Source organism: Heterodontus francisci, chromosome 9 (genome assembly GCF_036365525.1).
Source record: "Heterodontus francisci isolate sHetFra1 chromosome 9, sHetFra1.hap1, whole genome shotgun sequence".
NCBI classification, from domain to species: domain Eukaryota; kingdom Metazoa; phylum Chordata; class Chondrichthyes; order Heterodontiformes; family Heterodontidae; genus Heterodontus; species Heterodontus francisci.
In genome coordinates this window covers 88,392,510-88,418,518 of record NC_090379.1, presented here as the reverse complement: position 1 = coordinate 88,418,518, position 26,009 = coordinate 88,392,510, and the positions used below count along the sequence as shown (strand labels likewise).

The window sequence follows — 26,009 nt, the reverse complement described above, 5'->3', positions numbered from 1 at the left end:
AAAGAGCATGGGTAGAAGAGTTCCCTCTCACTTTCTTCTCTTTGTTTTAGTTTTGTTTTCAAAATTGACATCCCACTTGTAAAGGCATAAGATTCAAAGAATGATGTTTAGAAACAAAATTCACTTTGCTGAATTCTGTTATAAGAGCACTGGAAAGACTTTACCAGCTTTAAAATAAAAATATGTATACATATATCTTCCATGTTCCATCCTCCAAGGTTATTTTCTGCACTGTTCTCATGATTTTTGCTAACATAGAACTGGAAATCTCTGGAGAACTAAAGAGTTGAACACTTTTTTTATCCCAGTCTTTCAAATTGCAGTGTTTAAAGAGTTTTCAACAGCTGTTGGGAATTTCATTTGTTTCTGGTGCAGAACTCAGTAAGCTTTCATACCATACTAAAATCTTTATATGTGCTCACTGTAATCACTCAGTGGTTCTTGTCTGGGGATGGGGGTGGGGCGGGGGGGGGGGGGGGTGCGGTTATTCTAAAGTATTCTGAGATTAAATTCCTATTCTTCTTCTGATTTTAAATTCATATCTCAGCCCTCAGTAAGTTAACTAGTAATTAACTAAGATGGTACATGCTGGGCAGTGCACCCAGCCAACTTTTATATTTGAGGCATTGCCAGGCTATAGCCTTACTTTTTGCCATTACCATTGCAGTAACTTCAGAGTACAAATAAGATTGGTTTGTTGCACTGCCTTAACCTAGTTAACAGAAGGAATTGTGTACCGCACAGAATGTTTTAAGGAATGTACACGAGTTAAAGCTACTTGGAGGTTGACAGTGGGTGATCATCATTTTCTACAAGTAATGTCTTCTCAGGAAAGGATTCTATTTGAAACTGATGAAGCAAATTATAAGGATATCCAAAATCTAGCTACTGATAAAAACATCAGTTAGGCACCTAGCTGTCTCATAATGATGCTCTTCCCTTTGTTGGGTTTTACTTAAGTTCAGATGGAAAATAATGAAACCATGTAGGTTGTATCAAACTGAAATGTTGGCCAACACTTCAGGTAACACTGCAACCAGACCCTCATTCACCATATTCCACGTGCTATAAGGAAGATAACTGCAAGAATATAAGTAGGATACTCAACACTTTCTGAAGGTTTAGGCTAGAATTCATTGACATCTCGTCTTGCCAATGAACGGCCATCTTCAGTTCTCTATTTTACTCCTCATTGTTGATACCAGTCATGTTGCGAAGAGCTCCACTTTATGAGAACCCTTTTCTGGACCATAGTATATTGTTGTAGTTTGTCTAAAACTTGTTTTATTAAGTCTGTACATGTTCCATTAGTGACAGTTCACCATAAATAGATACGTTCACTTTTGGCAAGAATGCTCATCACCCAAAACCTCAACACACTGGCATAAAAGACTTTCCTTGGGATTTGAAGGTACTTTTTGTTGTTCTCCTGTAACCCCATTTCCTCATCTGTATTTCCATACACCTTAAAGGTAATCATGAAGACCTGGCAGGTTTGTTCTTTTTGTCACCTGGGACCACCCAATTTATGATTATCGAATGAAGCTGGCTGAAGTTTAACCTTCTCCCACTCAGAACTTATAGAAAATATAGATGGAAAGCAACTGTCCTCTGGTGCTGGCCAAAAGCGTTGGCCTGCCTGTTCTTTCCATGTACGTTTCTGCATTTTCTGTTTTTGTTTCAGTTGCCCTTTTTTTGCTCTTATTTGTCCTATGGTGCTCGATTGTGAGCATGCCCTGTGTCTCTGTAAATAACATAAATTTATATAAACTGGGTATTGCTTGAAATTTATTTAAATCTACAGAAATATATAGTTTGCACAGAAGAAGAAAATAATTCTTCACACAGAACACACTGTATGTACTTTTTAGTAATTCTTTAAAGAGATTTTCCTTTTCCTCTTTTGTCAAAGTGGAACTTTAGTAGCCTTATGGCTGAATCCTCAGCGGAATGTTTATTATTATAAGAACTAAATACGGTGCTTTCAGGGCACTGAATGAAAAAGTTGTGTGGGTCCTAACCCAAAACTTATAAAAAAACATTAACCTTCCTGCATTTCTTGATTGGTTAGTCTGCCATGTGGAATATAACTGCATTCAGAAAATAATTGCTGCATCTTCAGGTGAAGGGCTTACCTTTTTGTCAACGCTGATGCATATCTCAGATTTTTGAATGATCAAAAATGACAGTGCTGCATAACTGAAATGTTTTGGTGTAGTTTTGTCTCAGAAATGCTTGAAACAAGGAAGTAATATAGCTTTGTCACATAAGAAAACATGAAATAAGTGACAAATTAAAATTTTTAAATGTATTATTACATCATTGTACAATTGTTTAACTTGCATGCTTGTCACATAAGTTTAAATTGTTTTGTTTAATACACCACAATGGGGAATCCCTTGGGGGCGCAGCTGAGGCTGGCAAACTTTATTGTCTACAGGAGGTCCAGCATAGAGGCTGCAGTTGATTCCTGAATTCAAATCTATCAGATGGAAATCTAGTATTATTACATTGTAATAAAGAAATGCTTGAAATACTCAGCAAGTCAGGCAGCATTTTGTGGAAAGAGAAGCAATAACAACTTGCATTTATATAGCACCTTTAACATGGTAAAATATCCCAAATGTTATCAAACAAAATTTAACACCAAGCCACATAAAGTGATATTAGGGCAGTTGTAGAGGTCTGTTTTAAAGAGTGTCTTAAAGGAGGTGAGAGAAGCAGGAGAGGCTTGGGGAGGGAATTCTAGAGCTTGGGGCCTAGGCAGCTGAAGACATGGCCACCAATGGTGGAGCGATTAAAATCGGGGATGCGCAAGAGATCAGAATTGGAGGAGCACAGAGGAATTACAGAGATAAGGAAGGGTGAATTCATGGATGGATTTGAAAACAAGGTTGAGCATTTTAAAAGTGAGACATTACTTGACTGGGAGCCAATGTCGGTCAGCGAGCACTAAGGTGATGGGTGAACTCAACTTGGTACAAGTTAGGATATGGGCAGCAGAGTTTTGGAGGCGTTCAAGTTTATGGTGGGTGAAAGATAAGAGGCCGACCAGGACATCATTAGGATAGTCAAGTCAGGAGGTAAAGGCATAGATAAGGATTTCAGCAGCAGATGAGCGGAGATGGGTGATGTTCCAGAGTGGTGGTCTGAGTGATGAAGCAGATGTGTGATCGAAAGCTCATCTCAGGGTCAATTTGAGCACCAATGTTGCGAATTGTCTAGTGACATGCGAGAGGGTTGGGGGTTAGGGAATGGAGTTTGTGGCCGGGACCGTAGGCAATGGCTTCAGTCTTCCCTGTATTTAGTCTGAGGTAGTTTAATCTCATCCAGGACTGGATGTCGAGCGAGCAGCATAACAAATCAGATGCAGTGGAGAGGTTGAGAGAGGTAGCAGTGAGTTAGAGTTGAGTGTCATCAGCATACATGTGGAACCTGACGCATTGTTATCGGATGATGAAAATAGAAGGGATCAAGAATAGATCATTGGGGGACTGCAGAAATAACAGTGTAGGAGTGGTAAGAGAAGCCATTGCAGATGATACGATTGGGTAAATAAGAATGAAACCCAACAAGGGCAGTTTCACCCAGCTGGATGGTATAGGAGAGGTGTTGGGAAAAAGATGGTATGTCAAAGACTGCAGTCAGGTCAAGAAGGGTGCGAAGGAATAGTTAATCACAAATACTGTCACGTCAGATGTCATTAGTGACTTTGATATGGGTTATTTCAGTACAATGCATGGGTAGTAACCTGATTGGAGGGGATTAAGCATGGATTTGTGGGAAAGTTGGGTATGGATTTGGGAGGCAATATCTCCTTCAAGGATTTTGGAGAAGTAAGGATGGTTGGAGATTGGGCAATAGTTTGCAAAGACAGAAGGTTCAAGGATTTTTTTCGAGAAGGGGAAGATGATTGTAGATTTAAAGGGAAGGGGGCAGCACCTGAGGGCAGGTATCCATTAGCAATATCAGCTAACATGAGGATCAGGAAGGGAGGTTGGTGGTCAGCAATTTGGTGGGAATAGGGTGAAGGGAGGATGAGGTGCATCTCATAGGCAAGTTGAGCTTGAGGGGGCATAAGGGGAGGTAGGTCATTGACCTGAAATGTTAACTCTCTTTCTCTCTCCACAGATGCTGCCTGATCTGCTGAGTAGTTCCAACCTCTTCTGTGTTTTGTGTTCAGATTTCCAGCACTCACAGCATTTGCTTTTTCTGTTGCGGTGTAACTTGTCTGTAGACTATCTGAGCCAAATGTTTAACAAGATACACTTGTTTTTCAGTAATGATTTTTTTCAACTACTGTTGGCATAAACTTGCTCTGAATAATTGGTGGCAGTAAACCGAAATAAAAGCATGATCCATTCAGTAGAATTAGTCTTATTTGTGATACAAAGTAATGATTTTCCAGCACAGATTTACTACCAGTGAATGTTCTACACACTTTCTGTGTCATCCATTTGTTTCTCATTTCTTTTGAGTTTGGTCATTGTCTACCACATCCTGGTGACATAATTTATCCTCGTGCACAAGTTTGGTTGGTAGAGAATATCCAAGTATTACATGGTGAGTAAGAGGGAAGATTTTCAGAGATTGGATTGAGCTGAAATCTTGGGGAAATAGAGGTAGAGGTTTCCTCTGATTCCAACCGATGTTTTGTTAATCTAGGAGTGCTTGATATTGTCTCTGGATGCAATTACATTTTATTGGCTAATTCAGCCATATTTTCTTTACCTGTTGCAAATTAAGATGTGCACGTTGCCCTTTTCTGGATGTTCTGTTTATAGCTGCTGCTCAATTCTTCTTCATTTTGGTGTGCAATCTGCTGCTTGTTGTCTGAGCGCTCATTTCATTCCTTTGTGGCTTTAATGTATTTATTGCTGTCTCTGTTGATTCTAATGTGGTGCTTTTTAAAATTGTGTTTGAGATTTGGATAACCTTATTTCAATAGATTAAACTAAGTAGGCTACCCAAGTCAGGGAAGGGATTCAAACCTGGGTCTCCTAATTAAGAGTCAGATGCTGTACTGCTTGAACTGACGAAGTGCTGGATTCAAGGTGACATTCAAAATGAATAAGTAATCTTGACACGCAGCTCATTTTTATGATAACATGCACTGTTTTTTCATATTCAATAGCATTCTGTTGAAAGTTTTGTAAAGCTACAGGGGATGTTGTGATGCTTGTTTGTAAAATTGACTTTTGAATACTTTCTGTCAAAGTCTGTGATAAAGGTTGTTGAGAATTTGTAAGAAAACATAAGTTTAATTTGTTATATCCACATAAATCCAATGTATTTTAAATTGGTCAGCATCTTTTTTATGGTCAATATGAGTTAATTCTACAGCTGTTATCGGGTACAAACTATTTCCTTCAGCAAATTTATCACAAAGTTCACATTATTAAAATATATTGCATAACAGTCACAGCAGTACAGCAAAATCTTTTATTTATGGAGCTGGAGAAATGTTGTGGCCATCCATATTAAATTATGTGGAAATCTTGGAAAAGGTACAGTGAGATGGTTGAAAAATGTACACAAAGATATATCATTTTGGCAATCTTTATTTGTAGAACAAACAAAGTAAGAGCCTACATACTGTGACAAATTGAGCCCAAAATCTGGCTACTGGATGTGTTTTGCTTCAAACTATTCAGATGTATAGTGGTGGAGTGATTTTGGTAATGATTTAGTCATTCAAATCATGAGGTGACATCATACTGTGACAAATTGTGAAATTGAATATATTAAATCTCTTAATTTGTGAAGTGGTGCCAGAAAAAAATTACCATGAATGCTGTTGTCATTGTCAAAACCCAACTGGATCACGAATGTCCTTCAGGGAGAGGACTTGACACCCTTACCTACACATAGCTGTACTCCCACAATGCCCTCACAGCTTTGAAAGGATGGGCAATAAATGCTGCATAGCCACAATTGCCCATAGAACAGCAACGAATATAAAAAAAAATCCAAAGTCCAGTTTCCACTTTATCTAATTTGAATCAGTTTAAGTTATATCCTGAGCTTGAGCTAAAAGCTCAGAATATTATGTTGTGACATTTGTATGCTAGCGAGTGAGACTAATTTTTAAAAGTTATTTGATATTCTCATCAGTGTAATTCTCATAGTTTAAATAACAAAGAGCTTCTCTGTTATAATTGTCTGAAGCAAAGGTGACAGAATTAATAATTGGCTTGTTTGAGACCTGTATTTATGCTTATAATATAATATACATACTGAACATTTCTGAAATGTGTGTTTGTTGAGAGGATAATCTGTTATCTTTCAAAGTATTTTACAAAAAAAGTTTTCACAGTTGATTCCAATACATTTGATAATGAATATTGAGCACAACATATGTGACAAGTTCAAACACAGTTAAATGTGTAGATTAAAAGCAGGGTTATGTATTTACATTTAAAAACACACACAATTGATTTGAATCATTCTACAATTGATGTGGTCAGATATTGGGTAATTTTTTTTTTAGTTGTGAAGTTTGAATATGAAAAAGAGTAGAAAAGCTGAGGTAAACTCATTAATTTGTAATTAGATTGCACCAAACTTGGTTTTTAAAAGCATGAAGATTGTAGAAGGAAAGATAGTGAGAGTTAAAGACTTCATCAGTTTTGAGTTCCTAGGAAAGAAAGTCGAAGTGGGAGGCAATTTGAAGTCTTGATTTCAATGCAGCAGGGATATAGGAAGGAAGAACATTTAGGTGACAACTTTACAGCTTACAAAGAACAAGAGATACAAAGTCAAAGGACCGCTTACCATGGCTGTATTGAGAAAGTAAGGAGAAATGAGAAAGTTTCTAACAGCAAGAGGTAGGGAGAGTGAGAGTGTTAGTGGAATTATTTATCTGAAGATTATCTCTGCTATTAATTAATGGCAAAACAAATAAATCTTAATTGAAGAAAAATCGACTCCAAGATCGTAACCTGTTGGATATCATCTGCCATAAATTGTTTACTGTAAAATGAGTAAACTGACATTAATTGTGAATTTGATGCCATTTGTTTTCTAATTTTAGTTTTCTGTGGTTTACCTTTCTGTTGAACAGAAAAAGCACTTATTTTTAACAGAAAAATGCTGAATTGTTTTCATTAAATTTTCTGCCTTTCTTCCCATCCTGACGAAAATGGCATCTTATGCTGTGTGCAGTTCCACAGACAGGCCTCCAGAACATGGCCCAAGCAGGTATTGATCCTGTGTGTGCTCAGTCTATGACTTTAGTGGGCCTTCTGAGTCTGGGAGGCTTCATGGCCAAGCTGATATCCACATGGATGCACAGCAGGAGAACGTTATATTTAGAACTCTTGTGTCCTTGCTTTAGTAATTCACATCTTTGAATTGCTTGACTTTATATTTGGAAAATGTAATTTTTGTTTCATAGCTTCTGACATTGTACAACAGTTTTCGAATCGGCAAAGTTCTACTACAGTTTAGTTATTCTGAAGTTATGATGAGCAAGGAATATTTTGTTATGAATAAAAATTAAATAGGCAGTTGCGCATTTGTTTTCATATTTTTACAAGGAACTGAGCAAGATGTTAAAGTTCTGCCATGGAAGAGCACTTTACCAGTGCGTTCACCAGAATGCTGTAAATTTTTGTAGGAATGGATTTCTCATCTCTGAAAGAATTTAATTGTTCATGTTTGGTTCTCATTAGAAGTTACATAAACCATCATATCAAAAGTGGCATGAACTGTTCACACCTGTGTTCAATTCACTGAAATGGTAATCAAAAGCAGCCTCGGATTGTATTGAAATAATTTATTTCATTCGTTCGGGGATGTGGGTGTCGCTGGCCAGGCCAGCATTTATTGCCCATTCCTAATTGCCCTTGAGAAGGTGGTGGTGAGCTGCCTTCTTGAACCACTGCAGTCCTTGGGGTGTAGGTACACCCACAGTGCTGTTAGGAAGGGAGTTACAGGATTTTGACCCAGCAACAGTGAAGGGACGGCGATATAGTTCCAAGTCAGGATGGAGTGTGGCTTGTAGGGGAACTTACAGGTGGTGGTGTTCCCATTCATCTGCTGCCCTTGTCTTTCTGAGGAACTCCTGCAGTGATGTCCTGGGACTGAGATGAGATGATTGACCTCCAACAACCACAACCATCTTCCTTTGTGCTAGGTATGTCTCCAACTAGCGGATGGTTTTCCCCCTGATTCCCATTGACTCCAGTTTTGCTAGGGCTCCTTGATGCCATACTCGGTCAAATTCTGCCTTGATGTCAAGGTCAGTCACTCTCACCTCACCTCTTGAGTTCAGCTCTTTTGTCCATGTCTGGACCAAAGCTGTAATGAGGTCAGGAGCTGAGTGGCCCTGGTGGAACCCAAACAGAGCATCAGTGAGCAGGTTATTGCTGAGCAAGTGCCGCTTGGTAGCACTGTCACGACCCTGTACATCTTTTTGCTGATATCGAGAGTAGACTGATAGGGCTGTAATTAGCCAGGTTGGATTTGTCCTGCTTTTTGTGTACAGGACATACCTGGGCAATTTTCCACATTGCCTGATAGATGCCAGTGTTGTAGCTGTACTAGAACAGCATGGCTACGGGTGCAGCTAGTTCTGGAGCACAAGTCTTCAGTACTATTGCCGGACTGTTGTCAGGGCTGGTAGCCTTTGAAGTATCCAGTGCCTTCAGCCATTTCTTGATATCACATGGAGTGAATCAGATTGGCTGAAGACTGGCATCTGTGATGCTGGGGACCTCAGGAGGAGGCGGAGATGGATCATCCACTTGGCACATTTGGCTGAAGATAGATGTAAATGCTTCAGCCTTGTCTTTTGCACTGATGTGCTGGGCTCCCCCATCGTTGAGGATGGGGATATTTGTGGAGCCTCCTCCTCCTGTTAGTTATTTAATTGTCCACCACCACTCACAACTGGATGTGGCAGGACTGCAGAGCTTAGATGTGATCCATTGGTTGTGGGATCGCTTAGCCCTGTCTATTGCATGCTGCTTCTGCTGTTTAGCCTGCAAGTAGTCCTGTGTTGTAGCTTCAGCAGGCTGACACCTCATTTTTAGCTATGCCTGGTACTGCTCCTGGCATGCCCTCTTGCACTCTTCATTGAACCAGGATTGGTCTCCCGTCTTGATGGTAATGGTCGGGTGGGGTATATGCCAGGCCATGAGGTTACAGATTATGGTCCAATACAATTCTGCTGCTGCTGATGGCCCACAGCACCTCATGGATGCTAAGTTTGAGTTGCTAGATCTGTTCGGAATCTATTCCATTTAGCACGGTGGTAGTGCCACACAAAACGATGGTGGGTACCCTCAGTGTGAAGCCGGGACTTCGTCTCCACAAGGACTGTGTGGTGGTCACTCCTTCCAATACTGTGATGGACAGATGCATCTGCAACAGGTAGAGCCACAGACTCAGTCTAGCAGCTATGTCCTTTAGGACTCGGCCAGCTCAGTCAGTAATTATGCTACCGAGCTACTCTTCGTGATGGACATTGAAGTCCCCTGCCCAGAGTACACTCTGTGCCCTTGCTACCCTCAGTGCTTCTTCCAATTGCTGTTCAACATGGAGAAGCACTGATTCATCAGCTGAGGAAGGATGATACGTGGTAATCAGCAAGAGGTTTCCTTGCCCATGTTTGACCTGATGCCATGAGACTTCATGGGGTCCAGAGCCAATGCTGAGGACTCCCAGGGCAGCTCCCTCCCAACTGTATACCACTGTGCCACCACCTCTGGTGGGTCTGTCCTGCCAGTGAGACAGGACATACCCAGGGATGGGGTTGGTGATGGTGGTGTCTGGGACGTTGTCTGCAAGGTATGTTTCCGTGAGTATGACTATGTCAGGCTGTTGCTTGATTAGTCTGTGGGACAGCGCTCCCAATTTTGGCACAAGCCCCCAGATGTTAGAGGAATTTGCAGGGTCGACAGGGCTGGGTTTGCCGTTGTCGTTTCCGGTGCCTAGGGTGGTCCGTCCAGTTTCATTCCTTCTGTTAGACCTTGTAGCGGTTTGATACAACTGAGTGGCTTGCTAGGCCATTTCAGAGGGCATTTAAGAGTCAACCACATTGCTGTGGGTCTGGAGTCACATGTAGGCCAGACCATGTAAGGATGGCAGATTTCCTTCCCTAAAGGACATTTGTGAACCAGATCATATGCAAATTGTGATGCAAATCATGATTTACATTCATGTGCAAATTTTATTTTATTTTATATACGATTATCAAAATTGAACACAAAAGCCCATTTGAAAGCTAGTGGCCCCAATAATAAGTTAAGCTTTTCGATCTTTCTGTTCAGACACTTAAAGTCATTGTTTCTTTCTTCATATTCCTGCCACATATGCCGCATAGCACCTGGGCTGCAGGTACCTCCAGCGATGGAGATTAGCTGGTTTGGAATTGAGAAATAGATGGCTGTACCCTTTTTACTGCCCTTTATAGCAAATGAACCTCTATTTCAGCTCTCAGATTTTGCAACAGGATGCTTCCAAAAGTATGATTAAATGGGTTATAAATGCACTTATTATGATTGCAGCACATTTCCGCTCCCCATCCTGGATACATTCATTTGGGCAATGTGGAAATTAAAATAAGGCTGGATCCAGTAAAATCTGGTTTGAGAAGTAATAAGTGACTCAGATATTTAGTTGAAGAAGTGTTTTGTTTCCTCCCTCCTTCTGCAAGACATCTGTGGACTTCGTCTGATTAAAGTCTTCAAAATATGTCCACCTCAAGACAGCCATGAAAAGGAAATGGTCTGTCCCAACCTTCCTTAACAAGATGAGCTGAATGTTTTGGCGTATTTAGGTTTGGTAATAGGTGATCCAATTGTAAAGACTACTCATCAAAGTGAACCTGATTAGTTAAGATACCTTAAGTCTGACTGAATGAAGCCTGCACAGATTGATATTAACATTTGGCAGGATTTTCCATGACTGTTTGTTTGGATTGACTTCACCTACTACACATTAAAATCTTGAATTGGATGGGCATTGCTGCAATTTAGCACTGCACCATAAGGAGTATAAATTTGTGCTCTGTGACATGGGCTGGGCCAAGACATTCAATTTTTTTTCTGAGTTTGGATGAACCTTGTACTGTTGGATTTCTGAAGTTGTCTATTAACGTCCATGCTCCCTAGTACAGGGTAAATGCTCTATTATAGAACCATTTGACCTATGGTAAGAAGATGTGTAGTATACAGGTCCAAATGATTGCAGTTCATTTCCATACTTAGCATAGTAGAGCTTTAACTGGGCCATAGTGAAAGCAGCATTATGACTTGGATAGTGCAGAAGAGAAGATCATATGTGAGCCAGCGAAGCAGTGGATAGAGCTTTGTAAATGTGTGTCATTTAAAGCCATATTACAAATCTGCAGCATCTGCAGGGTAGATAAACCAGATTTGTAAGCTAATTTCACACATGGTGGAAAATCTCAAGTACATAACCTGGCATGTACTATGTGGGACAAAGTCCTTTTGCTAGATTGTGAAGATCTAGTGGCACTCGGATATACTCCGTGCAATGACAACATATTTAGTTGCATAATATATATGCTTCTCTGTGATAGAAAATCATATAATTTTGGGTCAGTTGAGAAAACGTGTGAAAATCTCTTAAACATTAAATTATTTTCCTTTTGATATTGCTAATCACCCAAGATCCTCTGTCAGTTGAAGTTTCTCAGAAGTGCAGTAACATGCACTCAATTTGGCTTATTCGTATCAGACAGTTACTTTGTACCATATCAAATTCATATCCTTATTTGGTTCATCCGCCCATGTCTTTTCAGCTCATTCCTTTTGTAATTGAAAAATTCCTATAAGCCTCTGGAGGAAGCCGGGTATTAGCAACAAAAACAATAGAAGTAGGGAAAAGAACAGCACATATTAGATTCAAAAGAAATTGAAATTTTTCATTGTTCAAAGGACATTATGTCTTTCAGATGCAAAACTTTAGTTTACCATTGTTGAATAAAGTTGAATCATAAGTGAGCAAAAGTAAAATGTCATACTTATAAACTTACCAGCAGCCTTTCTACATGTTTGGTATGTCCTTCTAACATTCAAAAGTTCATAAAATTTTAACAAATTCAGACAATACCTTTATTCAAATTAATTAAGGTATTTTCTTTCAAGATAATTATAAGCCAAGAGAATAATGGCAACTGTTAATATCACAAAATTGTTGGTAACTGCAAGCAAATACAACCAAAAGTAGAAGCTCTGCTGATGCTTTTCTTTCCTCTTCCTCAAAAAACATCCCATCTCCTTTTCGTTAGTGCTGTGCCTAGTGATCCAGCTCAAAATTGAACTGTTCCTCACCCTTGTACTATGAGACCTAGGTTTCTCAATTTTAAGACCAAGTTATCAATTTTTGTTTAGCATGCACATATGTATGTGGAAGTAGGTTACATGTTCTCAATTACGTTTTACTGTGCTTCTCTAGAAATACTTTAGCTCTGAAAGCAATTGCCTAAGATCTCTAAAATATTGCAATTCCTGCTACTCAGTAATGCATTGTATGTTTTCTGTTTACTAGATTTATTCCTTCCACCCTATTTCTGATCCTGCTGTTCATAAAGGAATGCCAAAAAATGCAAATATAGAACCTCAGACCACAGTGAAGTTCATTTTTTGCCTTTCAAATACTATTTTGAAATCTGATATGGTTAAACACCTCTAATTCAAGATGCTACCTTCCTAAATTATGTGGAGGATGAGATTTCACGGCTGAGGGAAAGTAGCATAGAAACTTTTCACTGCATCTATCACACTCAACATAAAGCTTTAATATTGCTGAAAATAGAGACGTGTTGTCGAAGCTTTTCGTCTTGCACTCATCAGGACAATCACAAGAATAAACAATGTAAGGGAAAACAACAACTTATACTGCGTGAGAAGAGAGTGCTGATTGATTGGCAAGTGAACTCTGATTGGTAGAGGCGTTGCCATGGCAAATGCACTAGCTTACGGTGACTGACAGTTAACAGCTAAGCTTTATTTAAAATTTAAACCAGGCAGCTTGACTCTGATTGGTCAAGGCTTGTTGAAAAAACTGTTAAGGGGTTTTCTACCACAGTCTATCGCAAGCCTACCTTCACTGGTCAATACACGCTTTAGGATTCTTACAGTTAGGCGTGCTATACGATTGGCCTTATCGGCAACCTCATAAACAGGGCCCGAACCATTTGCTCACCATACAAGCATGATGCTGAAATAGGGTGGATCAAAGACATCCTTCGTGACTATGGGTACCCTGATCAGATCATTTCTCGTTGTATATCGCGCAAAGTTATGAATGGACCTAAGGCCGTCTTTTTCGGCCCTGAAAAGTGCCCAATCTACCTCAAATTACCCTGGAAGGGTAATGTATCCCAAAAATTTGAGCAACAGATAAAGCTAGCTGTTTCATGCTGCTACTATGCAGTAGCAACATGTGTGGTGTTTGCCATGAACAGGATGCTGCCGTCAAGCCAAAAAAAGCCTATCACACGAATGAGTAATGTGATATATGAATTTCAATGCCAGTGTTATGCTAGGTATATAGAATTAGAATTAGAATTAGAACATTACAGCGCAGTACAGGCCCTTCGGCCCTCGATGTTGCGCCGACCTGTGAAACCATCTGACCTACACTATTCCATTTTCATCCATATATCTATCCAATGACCACTTAAATGCCCTTAAAGTTGGCGAATCTACTACTGCTGCAGCCAGGGCGTTCCACGCCCTTACTACTCTCTGAGTAAAGAAACTACCACTCACATCTGTCCTATATCTATCACCCCTCAACTTGAAGCTATGTCCCCTCGTGTTTGCCATCACCATCCGAGGCCGTACGTCCCAAAGATTAGCGGATCGTGTCAAACAACATGTCCCTCTGCTGTTCGCAATTGGCAAGGTACAGGCTGTACCCAACCAGCCAATGCATGCAAAACTCAAAACACAGTGTCCAACATTAGATGTGATTCTGCAATTGGACAACGTTTGCTAAATAATCCACAGTGTGCTAAGAATTTTGCTGACAACCTATTTAAAATTATCAGTAGGGCTCGTAGTGTGACGTATTTGCATGTACTGGAAGCTACATATATTAATGTACAGGGCGCTGTTTTTTGCAGGCAGAAAGAATATTGCGCCTGCTTCAGCTGAACAAATAATTGACAGCCATTCACTGGTTCATTCCTCAGGGCAATGTATTGACCAATAAAAGTCAAGCTGCCTGGTTTAAATTTTAAACAAAGCTTGGCAGTTAACTGTCAGTCACCGTAAACTGGTGCATTCTGCGCCTCTACCAATCAGAGTTCACTTGCCAACCAATCAACATGCTCTTCTCACGCAGTATAAGTTGTTGTTTTCCCTTACATTGGTGATTCTTGTGATTGTCCTGATGAGTGCAAGGTGAAAAGCTTCGACAACACGTCTCTATTTTCAGCAATGCTCAAGTTCTGTACTAATAAAGCTTTAAGTTCTTCTAAGGCTTGTTATAACTTATTCAGAGACACATGGTCAATGTCAGAGATGCTTAAAATACAAATATTGATTTCACATAAGTGACTTCTGTCATATAGTTTTTGGACTTCATTGGATTAAAGTTTTCAAGGAGTGTATGGTTCATCTTGCCGTATCACAGCTGCAAGTCACAGTCCAAGAAGACCTTGATAATTGAGCATTTTATATCTATGATAATTCTATTTTTTTAAAAGTAAATGATAAAACACAATACCATTTACTAAAAATTGCAAAAGAATTGAATGTGGAAGAAATTTTGCCTGCGCTTAATTTTTTCTCTCTAGAAAATCAAAGATAAAGCTAAGACAATAAACTCTAAAGTTTCCACTTGAGAAAATGTGGTTCACATGGCCTTTTCCCTGTTGAAACATTCTTATGTTGTTATGAAGTAGCATTGTCACACCTTCAAATGTCGCTGAGCATTTATAGTCGTACAAGATTTGGCTCTTATCCTCTTTACTGCAAGCACCTATACAGAGATGTGAGTTTTCTAACCACCCCAGGCAAGTGAGAGTGCCAGTCACCCATGGACACAAAGGCATGGAGAAGGTACCAAGCATTTTGTGAAAATGAACAGCTGGTCACCTACTTGTCAATACTTGACTGAACAAATGGATCTTGATGGTCGACGTTGTTATATTAAATGGTCTCTGAATCCTAACAGATTCTGAAGAAGGAACCAGTTGAATTTATTTAGGAAATAATCTGTACAACCTCAACCATCCGTATCTTAAAGCACACAAGACTCAAGTCTAAATGACCTGTGCATAGTCTTTTCAACTTCAAAATTCTGAAGCACAGAATAAGGAATTCCAACATAAATTGTGGAATTTGCTCTCCACTTCCTTTCATAAGTACTATAATTTTAATATACAAGGGCTGCTATCTTAGTAAAGAGTGCTGTGGTGTTTTCTTAAATCTGCTTGTATAGTTGAACCAAGGGAAGAAAGTCAGCTGCTAATTGAAGATGCAGTCTGTTAAATTGCCAGCAGCTCTATTCATCTGCACCAATACAGCAAGAAAGATGAATATTGTGTTATCCTTTCTTGACTGCCAGTGATGTTATCTTCTGCATCTCACTGTGGATAGTTTTTGGACTTTTAGGACCATGCTCTAGAACTGAAACCTGGGCCTTTGAGTAAAAGTAGCAGAATAATTTTTTGAACAGAAAAGGTCAATTAGACCTAACAAGCTAGTTCCTTTTTGATCAACCCTCACCTACTCCCTGAAATAAAAACAGGAAATTCTGGAAATATTTAATTGGTCTGTCAGCATCTGAGAAGAGAGCAAACAAGTTAATGTTTGAAATAAAAACAAGAAATGCTGGAACCACTCAGCAGGTCTGGCAGCATCTGTGGAAAGAGAAGCAGAGTTAACGTTTCGGGTCACTGACCTGAAACATTAACTCTGCTTCTCTTTCCACAGATGCTGCCAGACCTGCTGAGTAGTTCCAGCATTTCTTGTTTTTATTTCAGATTTCCAGCATCTGCAGTATTTTGCTTTTTAGTTAATGTTTAAGCTGGACACCCTTAGTCAGACCATTCATCAGATATTATTTTGGCCCAAGGTCTACCTGTGTTTTCAGATGTTGACAGATCTGTGTATTTTCAGTATTTTCTGTTTATATTTCAGATTACCAGCATTTTTAGTTTTCCCACCTGTCTTCTCCTCATAACTTCTCTCGGTCCCTTCTTTCTCCAGAACTGTATCTAATTGCCGCTTGAACATCTTTTACATTCTGTTTCAAAGGCTTTTGCCCTCGTAGCTTATTTTACTGCTTGGGAAAAAATATCTGCCTGATTTACTTCCTTGCTTCCTAATCTTTAACTTGTGTCCTCTGGATTTTGAGCTTTTCATCAAAGTTAAACATTTAAATCAACTTGGCCAATTCCCTTCATAACTTTTAAATATCAGCTATATATCTAAAGTATATTTGGGATTAAGAATGAACAGAGGAACAGTAATGTGGCAGAATGAGATGGAAGATGATAATGCCAGCCTCCCAGCTAATGACAAATGAGGATGGTATTGTTTTGCCATGAGATCAGATCAGGTCAGGCCCATAATACTTTGCCTAAGGATCTCTAACTAAGAACTCCCAGCAGGAAATAGACAATATAGCTGAGAGGAGACTGGTGAGAAAGTCAACAAAAAGTTCAGATACTCGGATGACAAGTGACAGCTAGAAAAGCACAATGCCATTAACTCTCTGAAGTTCCTGAAACTATCTGTTGACCAGAAGAGATGAATTGGATGTTTTCAGCTGTCCCAGGTTGCCTGTTTATGTGAAGAAATGTCCCGTTGGACAATGTTTGGATCATATTAACAAACCCAAAACCTAAACTAATAATATTGTTTTAATAATATAGTATTTTATGAACCATAGTAATGCCTAATTTCTGCCTCATCATTAGGGTCAAGGGGAAAATGATAATGTTTGCACTGCTGCAGTGCCACCTAGGGGTAGATTATAATAATGTCAGGCAGAAGTTCCCTTGCATTTGGATATAAACAAAAGTAACATTTCAGTTTTCATGCAGCGCATAGTGATGTGGTTCCAAAGCTTCCTACCTTGTTGATGGCACGTAAGCCTTATTTCTCCTGCAGTAAGCATTTACAATGCCAAGGGTTGCACTTTAAAGAAAATTTGCACTTTTTGGGGAAATAAAAAGCCTAGGAGGTCAATTGTCGTTTTTACGACCAGGGATTCATGTTGCAGCCAATGAAATTACTTATATTGGAATGAATTATATCATTATGATACAAATGCTGTAATGTTATTTTAAGGTAATGGGCAACATGAAAAGTATTTTCCTAACAATTTGACATGGAGTTGGTTTGAACTACATCGTCTGAACCTTTTGTGTTACTTAAATTTGCAATTCATAAAATGTTTTTTTCAACATAGGAAAAGAGTAGTAGATGAATTTGTGGATGTTTTTATGAGGCAAGAACACTGCTTTCACATCTCCATTTAATGTTAGACAGCTTTGTTGCTTCGAATCACAAACCAATTTTCAGAGTTTAAGAGCCTGCATGACTGAAGCTGATGTCCTTGGCAATCTCCCTCATGCCTTGTCGGAGATTTGTAGATAGGATTTTCAAAGCAAATGTTAACATTTCATGACTCTCAAATTTGGCTTATTTTAGTCTCTGGCAGTTAGAAGTTGACTTTCGCTCGAATGGGCGCCACCTGATAGTCCTACAATTAGTTTACGTCTTGTGTCCATTAAAATAGAGCATAGTTTGCAAATCAGAACTGTGTGCATTCTTCATAATCTGTAGCACTTTGAAAAGTAATTGGTAGCTTTTTGATTTTACTGTATCATCAGTAATATCCACTTGAGCATGCCAGTCTTTAATTCAGATTAATTGCCAACTGCTTCACCATCCTAATGCTGTTGAGTGTGCATTGTTTTGATTTTTTGCATGTTTTATGACTTCATGGAAATTTCACAATACACCTAAAATGTTTTCCAAGATATCATATTTCAACTGTTGTTTTCTGCACTGGCTTTGTCGACAAGATAGTTTATTTTCCAGTTCTACAAGTATGCAGCCCAAGTGCTGCCTTACCTTCCTCGTCCCCTACTAGTATAATTGGCTTTCCTTGCAGTATTCCAACCTACATTGATGGACTGAAGGTAGCCATCCCAACACATACTTTTGTCAACAAAAACAAAGCTTTAAAAATTGCTTTGGTTTGCCTAAGAAATTGAGTGTTTTACATTGTAGCTTCTTGCTTCTGCTCATCTATTCTTATTCTATGTGCGTAACGTTCAGTCTTCCTTAACTAAAATGGTTGTAAAGCAGCATGTGTGTGGCATAACACCCTTTGGGAACAGTTTCTGAATTAGAAACTTATGCTTGCCAGATCATTAAGACCGTGTGCAATTGAAGCTAAATGCTAATCATGTTGGATGTGCTGTTAGCTGAATTCTTCTTGACTCTCCTCTGAATTATTACAAAACTCCACTCGAATGAAAGGAATAAGAAAATAATCTAAATAGTGAAGTTTAGACGATCAAAACTGCTAACAATTTCAGATGGGAACAAGTTGAAGATCATTTGTTGTTTTATTCTGCTGCTTGTTGATGATGATAGGCCTTTCTCACCATGCAGTACTTTAAATGCAAAGAGGAGCTAAAAGGGCACATCTTCCAATTGGCAAAGTTCACACATGAATGCTTAACATTCCTCTGTGTGCTATTTTTAAGCTTGAAGAATTCATACACAACAATACCAATCAGAAGATCTCCCCTATAAATGTGCTGTATCGTGGAGTGGTAGGACAGTTCATGCTCACCATCTCTCCCATGCACTACACTGCCTAACACACTATGGTTGAAAGGACAAGCACAGGCCAAGTATTCTGTAGAGCATGGGAAATTCAGAGAAGAATCATTCTTGTGCACCTACATTGTGCCGAATTTGAGAGCAGCATTGATTGAGGACCTGGAGCAGATTGCTTACCCTGCAAATCCAGAATGGTGCAGGACACAGGGAGCTGCAAGGAATGGCAGAGAGCATCTTGCCTCAAGAATGGTCTTATTTAGGTATGGCAGGCAAGAACACAGATGTTCATCCCTTCCATTGAGAAAAAATGGGACAGTAGATTGCTGAAAATCACAGTGCACCACTTTTCACCCTGTTCCCATGACATCTGGGCTTTCACTATCTTGATGGAGTCAAAACAGGCTGACTCCTTGTCAGCTCGTGCAAATCAGGTTCCTATGACAGACTTAGGACCCCGATGCAACTTTGGGCTTCATACATGTTGTGAAAGGGTCAGCCCGTGGAACTGTACCTAGAATGTTCCTAACCAGCTATCTTTAAAGAAATGTTGTCCAGTGGAAATCGCAGACTACGCACAGGTATGGCTACAGCAACACCGTTTTAACCACATGCATTAATTCTAGTACAAAATGCCTTACCTACACTCAGACAATACAGGTAAATATACTTCATGTGGTTATTTACATAAAACAGATCTACCACCATTTGATGCAAAACTCTTCAAACTTTCTCTTTCTGCAAAACATGGAATTCTGGTATAAATTTATCAGATGTAGGCACACCTTGGTGCAGCTGCTATGTTTTGGCCCAGCAGTTGCAATTGGTATTTTAAGTCCAACAGAGAGTTTGCTGAGAATGTTGATTCACACACAATGGCGAGTGGGCCCTGTTGCCATGCGGGGAGCATGACTAGCAAACCCGTTCAGGTTGCTTGCCGGCTCCAGTGATGGGGGTGGGGTCTCTCGTTAAAAGACATTTAGTGCCTGATCGAGGGACCCAGCATCAGAATCAGCCTCTGATTGGCCAGCAGCTCTGAACAGGGGGGACTTGCATCACCGGAGTGCTCCATCTCGGGAAAGACCCGCCACTGTCCACTTACATGCCTAATTGTCATGTAATGTGGCAGGCCTTCCCCAGAGGAGGTGACACAGGACTCTCGCCGGCTCTTCAGCTGGTGGCCGAGATCCCGGACACCTACATAAAATCCCTAAAATCTTTCCCAAAAAATGTCACCTTTACCTTTTATGTTCAAATGCTGAACTTATGGGCGGCGCAGTGGTTAGCACCGCAGCCTCACAGCTCCATCGACCCGGGTTCGATTCTGGGTACTGCCTGTGCGGAGTTTGCAAGTCCTCCCTGTGACCGCGTGGGTTTTCGCCGGGTACTCTGGTTTCCTCCCACATGCCAAAGACTTGCAGGTTGATAGGTAAATTGGTCACTATAAATTGCCCCTAGTATAGGTAGGTAGTAGGGGAATTGAGGGAAGGTAGGGATGTGAGAGGGTAATGGGATTAATGTAGGATTAGTATAAATGGGTGGTTGATGGTCGGCACAGACTCGCTGGGCCGAAGGGCCTGTTTCAGTGCTGTATCTCCACATAAATAAATAAATAAATAAATCTTTGAAATACATCTGCGAGCCCAATTCTGACCTATAGGATGCCTCTGTGGAAATCACCAAAGCCTCTTTGGCAGCACTTCCTGATTCTGTGATGTCCCCCATTTAGAAGGACAAAGCATGGGAACACCAGCATCTGCAGGTTCGCCTTCAAGTCACACATCATCCTGACTTGGACATGTATAAAGGGTGGCGCAGTGGTTAGCACCACAGCCTCACAGCTCCAGCGACCCGGGTTCGATTCTGGGTACTGTCTGTGCGGAGTTTGCAAGTTCTCCCTGTGACCGCGTGGGTTTTCGCCGGGTGCTCCGGTTCCCTCCCACAGCCAAAGACTTGCGGGTTGATAGGTAAATTGGTCATTATAAATTGCCCCTAGTGTAGGTAGGTGGTAGGGAATATGGGATTACTGTAGGGTTAGTATAAATGGGTGGTTGTTGGTCGGCACAGACTCGGTGGGCCTGTTTCAGTCTGTTATCTCTAAATAAATAAATAAATTATTGACTGTTCTTGAATTCCATCGGTAACACTTCTACAGTTTTAGATAGTTTGCTTTGTAAATCTAGGTAATGTTTTTTGTGATTAAATGGATTAATGTGTCTGGCTAATCGGTCATTGAATTCATTTTTAAAAAGTTAGGTGAGTGAGTTTTTGTGGCAAAGGCACCAACACAACACCCAATGGAATTTGTAACAGATCTTTTATTTGAGAAATACATGGAGTAGACAGACTACAAACACTTTTAATGGGCTGAATTTTCACCATGCAGCCAGGAAACAGGAGCTGGGTTTGTTTTTGGGTCAGATACCTGCCTCCAGTGGAAAACTAATTCAAGTTAAGACATTTGTGTGGGTGAGCCCTTGATTGGTATGGAGATTTAGAGCCAGTGGCGGCGGGAATGGAGGTGGGTCAGCTGAAGTGTGGGAGTCATTTAAGCTCCCCACAGCAGCCATTATTGAGGCTGCTGGTTGTCTCTAAGAAAGATATCTGCTGATTATGCCAAAGCTTTCCACTGCTCCAGAGAGAAGCGAGATGTCACAGGAGAGCCGGAGGCATGGCACCCAGGGTATGGCTTCCCTTCACTTCATCAATGCCGACCAAGATCTAATGGTGGAGGCCGCGAGGGAGAGGAGGGAGGTCCTTTTCCTGGAGGGTGGCAGACCACCTCATCGTACAGCAGGGGCACCTCTCAACCAACATCATTTCCCTCCGCCTCCACTTCCTCCTCCTCTCTCACCTCCTGCTCCTACCCAGATGAGCTGTCTCCTTCCACGGGCTCACTGTCCTCAAGCTCCACACCTCTCTGGAGGGCCATGTTATAGAGAGCGCAGCAGACCACCATAATCTCCGAGATCCTTGCAAGAGCATATTGGAGGGTACCAACTGACCAGTCCAAGCACCAGAATCACATCTTCAGAAGCCCGATGGTCTGCTCAATGCTTGTGTCCTGTTGATCAGGTGTCATTGGTTGTATTGCGTCTGTCTGGGGCTTCCATCAAGGGGTGAGTAGCCATCTCTTCAAGGGATATCCCTGACCCCTGGGATTCATCCATGAGTTTGGGGGTTCAAATGAAGATCTGAGGCAGCCTGGACTGCAGGAGGATGAAGGAGTCATGGCAGCTGCCAGGAAAGTGAGCACGCACGTGAAGGAAGCGCTTATTATGGTCACAGATCAGCTGGATATTGAAGGAGTTGAAGCCCTTCCTGTTGATGGATCTCACTGACCCGTCACTGGATGCCTTGATGGCCACATGGGTGCAATTGATGATGGCCTGAACCTGGGGTGATCCAGCAATGGCAGCAAAACCTAATGCCCTCTGTGCCTGTGAGGATGTATCACGTGAAAAGAATATATTATCCAGCTCTGGCAAAGAGGACATCAGTGACCTGCGAGATGCCACTAAGGTCCGTAGCTGATCTTTGGAAGGAGCCAGAAGTGAAGGAGTTCCAGGCCACAGTGACTTTGACGGCCACTGGCAGGGCGTGATGGCCAGTGCTACGAGGTGCGAGGTCTTCAGCAACAAGGGCACAGATGTCTGTTACCATCTCCCTGGAGAGTCTCAGTCTCCTACTGCACTGGGTCTCGGTCAACTCCAGGTAGCTCCATCTTTGACAGTAGATCCTGTGTTGAGGGTATGGCCTCGTTGCTTTCCTGCCCCTCTTTCCTCTCCCATTCTCTCCTGTTGCTTGGAGTTCTGCCTTTCCTGCAGAGGGTGTTGTCCCTCTTTGCCACTAGGCCCAAAATCTGACCATCATGTTCCATTGCCAGCTGCAGTCTTCCTTTTGCACAGGTGGCTGCCCAATATTACTTAACAACCTTGCCCTGTTGTTCTTTCTCCGTGATGTCAGTGGAGGAGGGGTGGGGGTGGTGATGTGTTCTGAGTGCCCACTCTCCCCACCACCTGCTCAGTGCCAAGGGCACCTTCTTACCAAATTCTGAGTCCCCCTTTACTCTGCTGACCCTCTTATGGGGCTGGGTGATGCCCTGGAGCAGCCTTGACTGGCCCCCCACCCTGTACCCGCGTCACTGCAGCTGATCAAAAACTGAGAACTCCTGAAACCCATGCACCTCTTTAAATATTCCACTCTCCCCCTCCAACAAGCTCTTAACGAGCTTTTAAACTAATTTAATTGGCCTCAATACGGACATATTTTCATAGAGTGTGGGAAATTCAGCATGTGCTCTGTTGCTACCATCCAGTGTGGCTGGAGTCTATTTGAATGTACTGTGGGGGAGTCCAAAATGAGTGGCTGTGATATAAGATGTCACTAATAAATCCTATAAAGAATTTAGGAGAAGCCTCTTTACTCAGGGACTGGTTAGAATGTGGAACTTGTTACCACATACAGTACTTGAGGTGAATATCATAAATGCCTTTTAAGGGGATGCTAGATAAGTGCATGAGTGAGAAAGGAATAGAAAGATATGCAGATGGGTTTAGGTGAAATAGGATGGAAGGAGGCTTGTGTGAAACAAAAACACCAACATGGAGCAGTTGAGCTAAATGGTGTGATTCTGTGCTGTAAGTTCTATGCAATTCTATGTGTTTGGTGAAATTAGTGGTTCCTTGAAATATGTTTTACATTAAAACTGGCACCATATTTTTGAAAAGGAATGTGCCTTGTTTTGCCATTTGAAACTTAAATTGGTACTTTTATTTGTCTGATCCAGCATTACTGCATAAAATGCATTTAATCAAAATCATCACATTTCCAGCAATGTTTCTGTTATTGTCTATCATTTAAAGAATTAATATAATAATTATTTAAAATCTTTTCAGCCCACATAGGTTAAAGCACCTTTGGCACCTGATAACTCATGTAAATTAGCAACCCTTTTAAATTGGGACAAATCGGAATTAATTAAACTGCCGTAATTGGATGTCTGAACTGATTTGACAGTAGTTGGGTTAGTTGCACCTTTTTTTTTAGGTAAATTAATATTCAGATAGTTAATTAGGACACCATTTTATTCTGGCTGAATTCACTTCCCTCCTGCTCTATTTCACACTTTTGGCTTTTGCCATATTTAACAGCCAATAAGAGGACATGTGCATGTAAGCAAGCAGTAGGCCCAGCTTTTATGTGGTATTTGGGCATTCATCTGCTGAGCTCCTGATTAAACTAACTGCAAAAACCTGATCCTCCAATGTAGTGCCCTCTTGTTGTGTGAACCAGTAGCAAATGTTGATAGGCAGCAGGTCTTTCACAATAATTTAAGTAAATAAAGACGTACAGGTAGCAAGGAGAAGGAGGCGCAAAGTCAAAAAATATAAAAAATATATAATCATGGAAACAGTCACAAATTAAGAAAACAATGGGGGATTTATAAGCTGTGCTTTTCCTCTATGTTGCTGTGATCGTGTTCATGAGTATGGATATACAGGGCACCCACCAAAAGAATACAAAAGAGGTCTGATCTTTATTCAGGAACACTTGTAACTGAAGTCACAGATTTGCCCCTTCTCTGTCTACCCCAAATAAGAATAAGTCAGGCATTGTTACTGTGGCTTAAATAGCATACACTACTGTGCAGTCTCACCAGTCAGAGCAACCTGATGCTAGTGCCACCTCAATGAATATGGCAGTGGTGTGACCGGAAAGCACTGTTCAGTCTATATTAATAACACTGAAACAATAACTATTAACTGAGTGTGAATATAATTAGTGAAATCAGGGATGTAAATATCCATTCAACAGTGGATTGTATTTTAACATATGAATTGAGACAGATGTTGCTCTAGTGTTTGAGATGAACTGTACATTTTTCTCCATTTTCACTTTTTCATGTCTCACTACCTTTATATTGCACTTTGTTGCTTTTCTTACGCCATTAATCTTCTCTCGCCTAAGTTTCTCCCTTATTCTCATTATCAAGCACAGGGGTGGTTGCACTAAATAATGCTGTTAACAGTAGTACGGAAAGATAAAAGGGAGGGTAAACAAAAAAAGGTTGCAAATTTAGTACATCAGTCTTCGCCATCAGTACATTATTAAGCTGATGCTTTCTTTGTCCTATAAACCAGTTGTACAGATGCCCATCCATCCCACCCTAGTTCATAGCAACAACAGATTACAAAGCAATTGAATTGCATTCATTTTTCATTCAATGTCAGCATTGTTTTTCTATTTATTCTTGTTTTCATGTAACTGAAAGAATCTTCCATAGTATGTTTTTAGCCTTTCAAAAATGTATAGTTCTGGCAACTCGGTCAATCCCAGTCATGCTCCTAAAGGCTTGTTATTGTTATTTCTTAAAGGAGACTTCAGCTTTGATTCATTCCAACCTGCGCAGAAATTACTGTGCAGATCTGTCAATTACTTTACACTGACGGGTCAGAAGTTAGGGGCTGTATAAAAGTAAAAAGCTGCTCGTATAAAGAAAGTGAGAGGGACACTGACCTATGGGACTAGGCATGTTCATGTTTTTTAATTAAAAATTATCATTATGCAAAAATATAATGATGTAGGATTATAGTGGGGAACGTAGCATGCAGTAAAACTGATACTTGTTTTATGTTCTTTTCATTTCCTTTGTGCTTTATGGCCCTTTTTTGCTTGAATCAGCAAGCGGTTCCTGCCTGTTTTCCCAGTCTTATGTGTGGGTTAATGCTGGTGGTTCCACAATTTGCATGTTTTCTCGTGTGTTCGTAGCAAGTGTGTTTGAAAACTGTAAAAAGCCAAGCCTATAATAAACCTCTCATTAGTTCTTTTGTTTATGTATTTCATTTCTTAAAGAAATTTATTAGATTTCTGAGCTTCTCTGTTCATTATAAATCTTTTGTTTTTGTTTACGCATTAGCTCCACCATAGGTTGGAAGGGCTTAAAGATGAACTCAGAAGGCATAGAGGATACAACTCGCGAGTAACTATTACTGATCAAAGGAGCTTTTACCATTCGCAAACTTTGCTTTGCGCTATGAGTTCTAGCTCCTTGCTATTCTATCTATGTGAAGATTCTTGACTGTCTGTTTCTCCCACCTTAACACTGTCCACTAGTCTGCGCCTTTAACATTTGTCTTAGAATCTTTCAATTATCATTTTCCCATTTAGAGCCTTCTAATTCATATATGGTGTAATTCTTGTTGTTTTGTGTCTGTGTGTGTG

The 26,009-nt window shown here is 40.5% G+C and overlaps 1 protein-coding gene across 10 annotated transcripts in view; it reads left to right on the top strand.

The window, feature by feature from the left end:
* LOC137373899 (gephyrin) overlaps nt 1-26,009 on the top strand; it is a 623,883-nt gene that overhangs the window by 424,258 nt on the left and 173,616 nt on the right. The window lies entirely within an intron of this gene.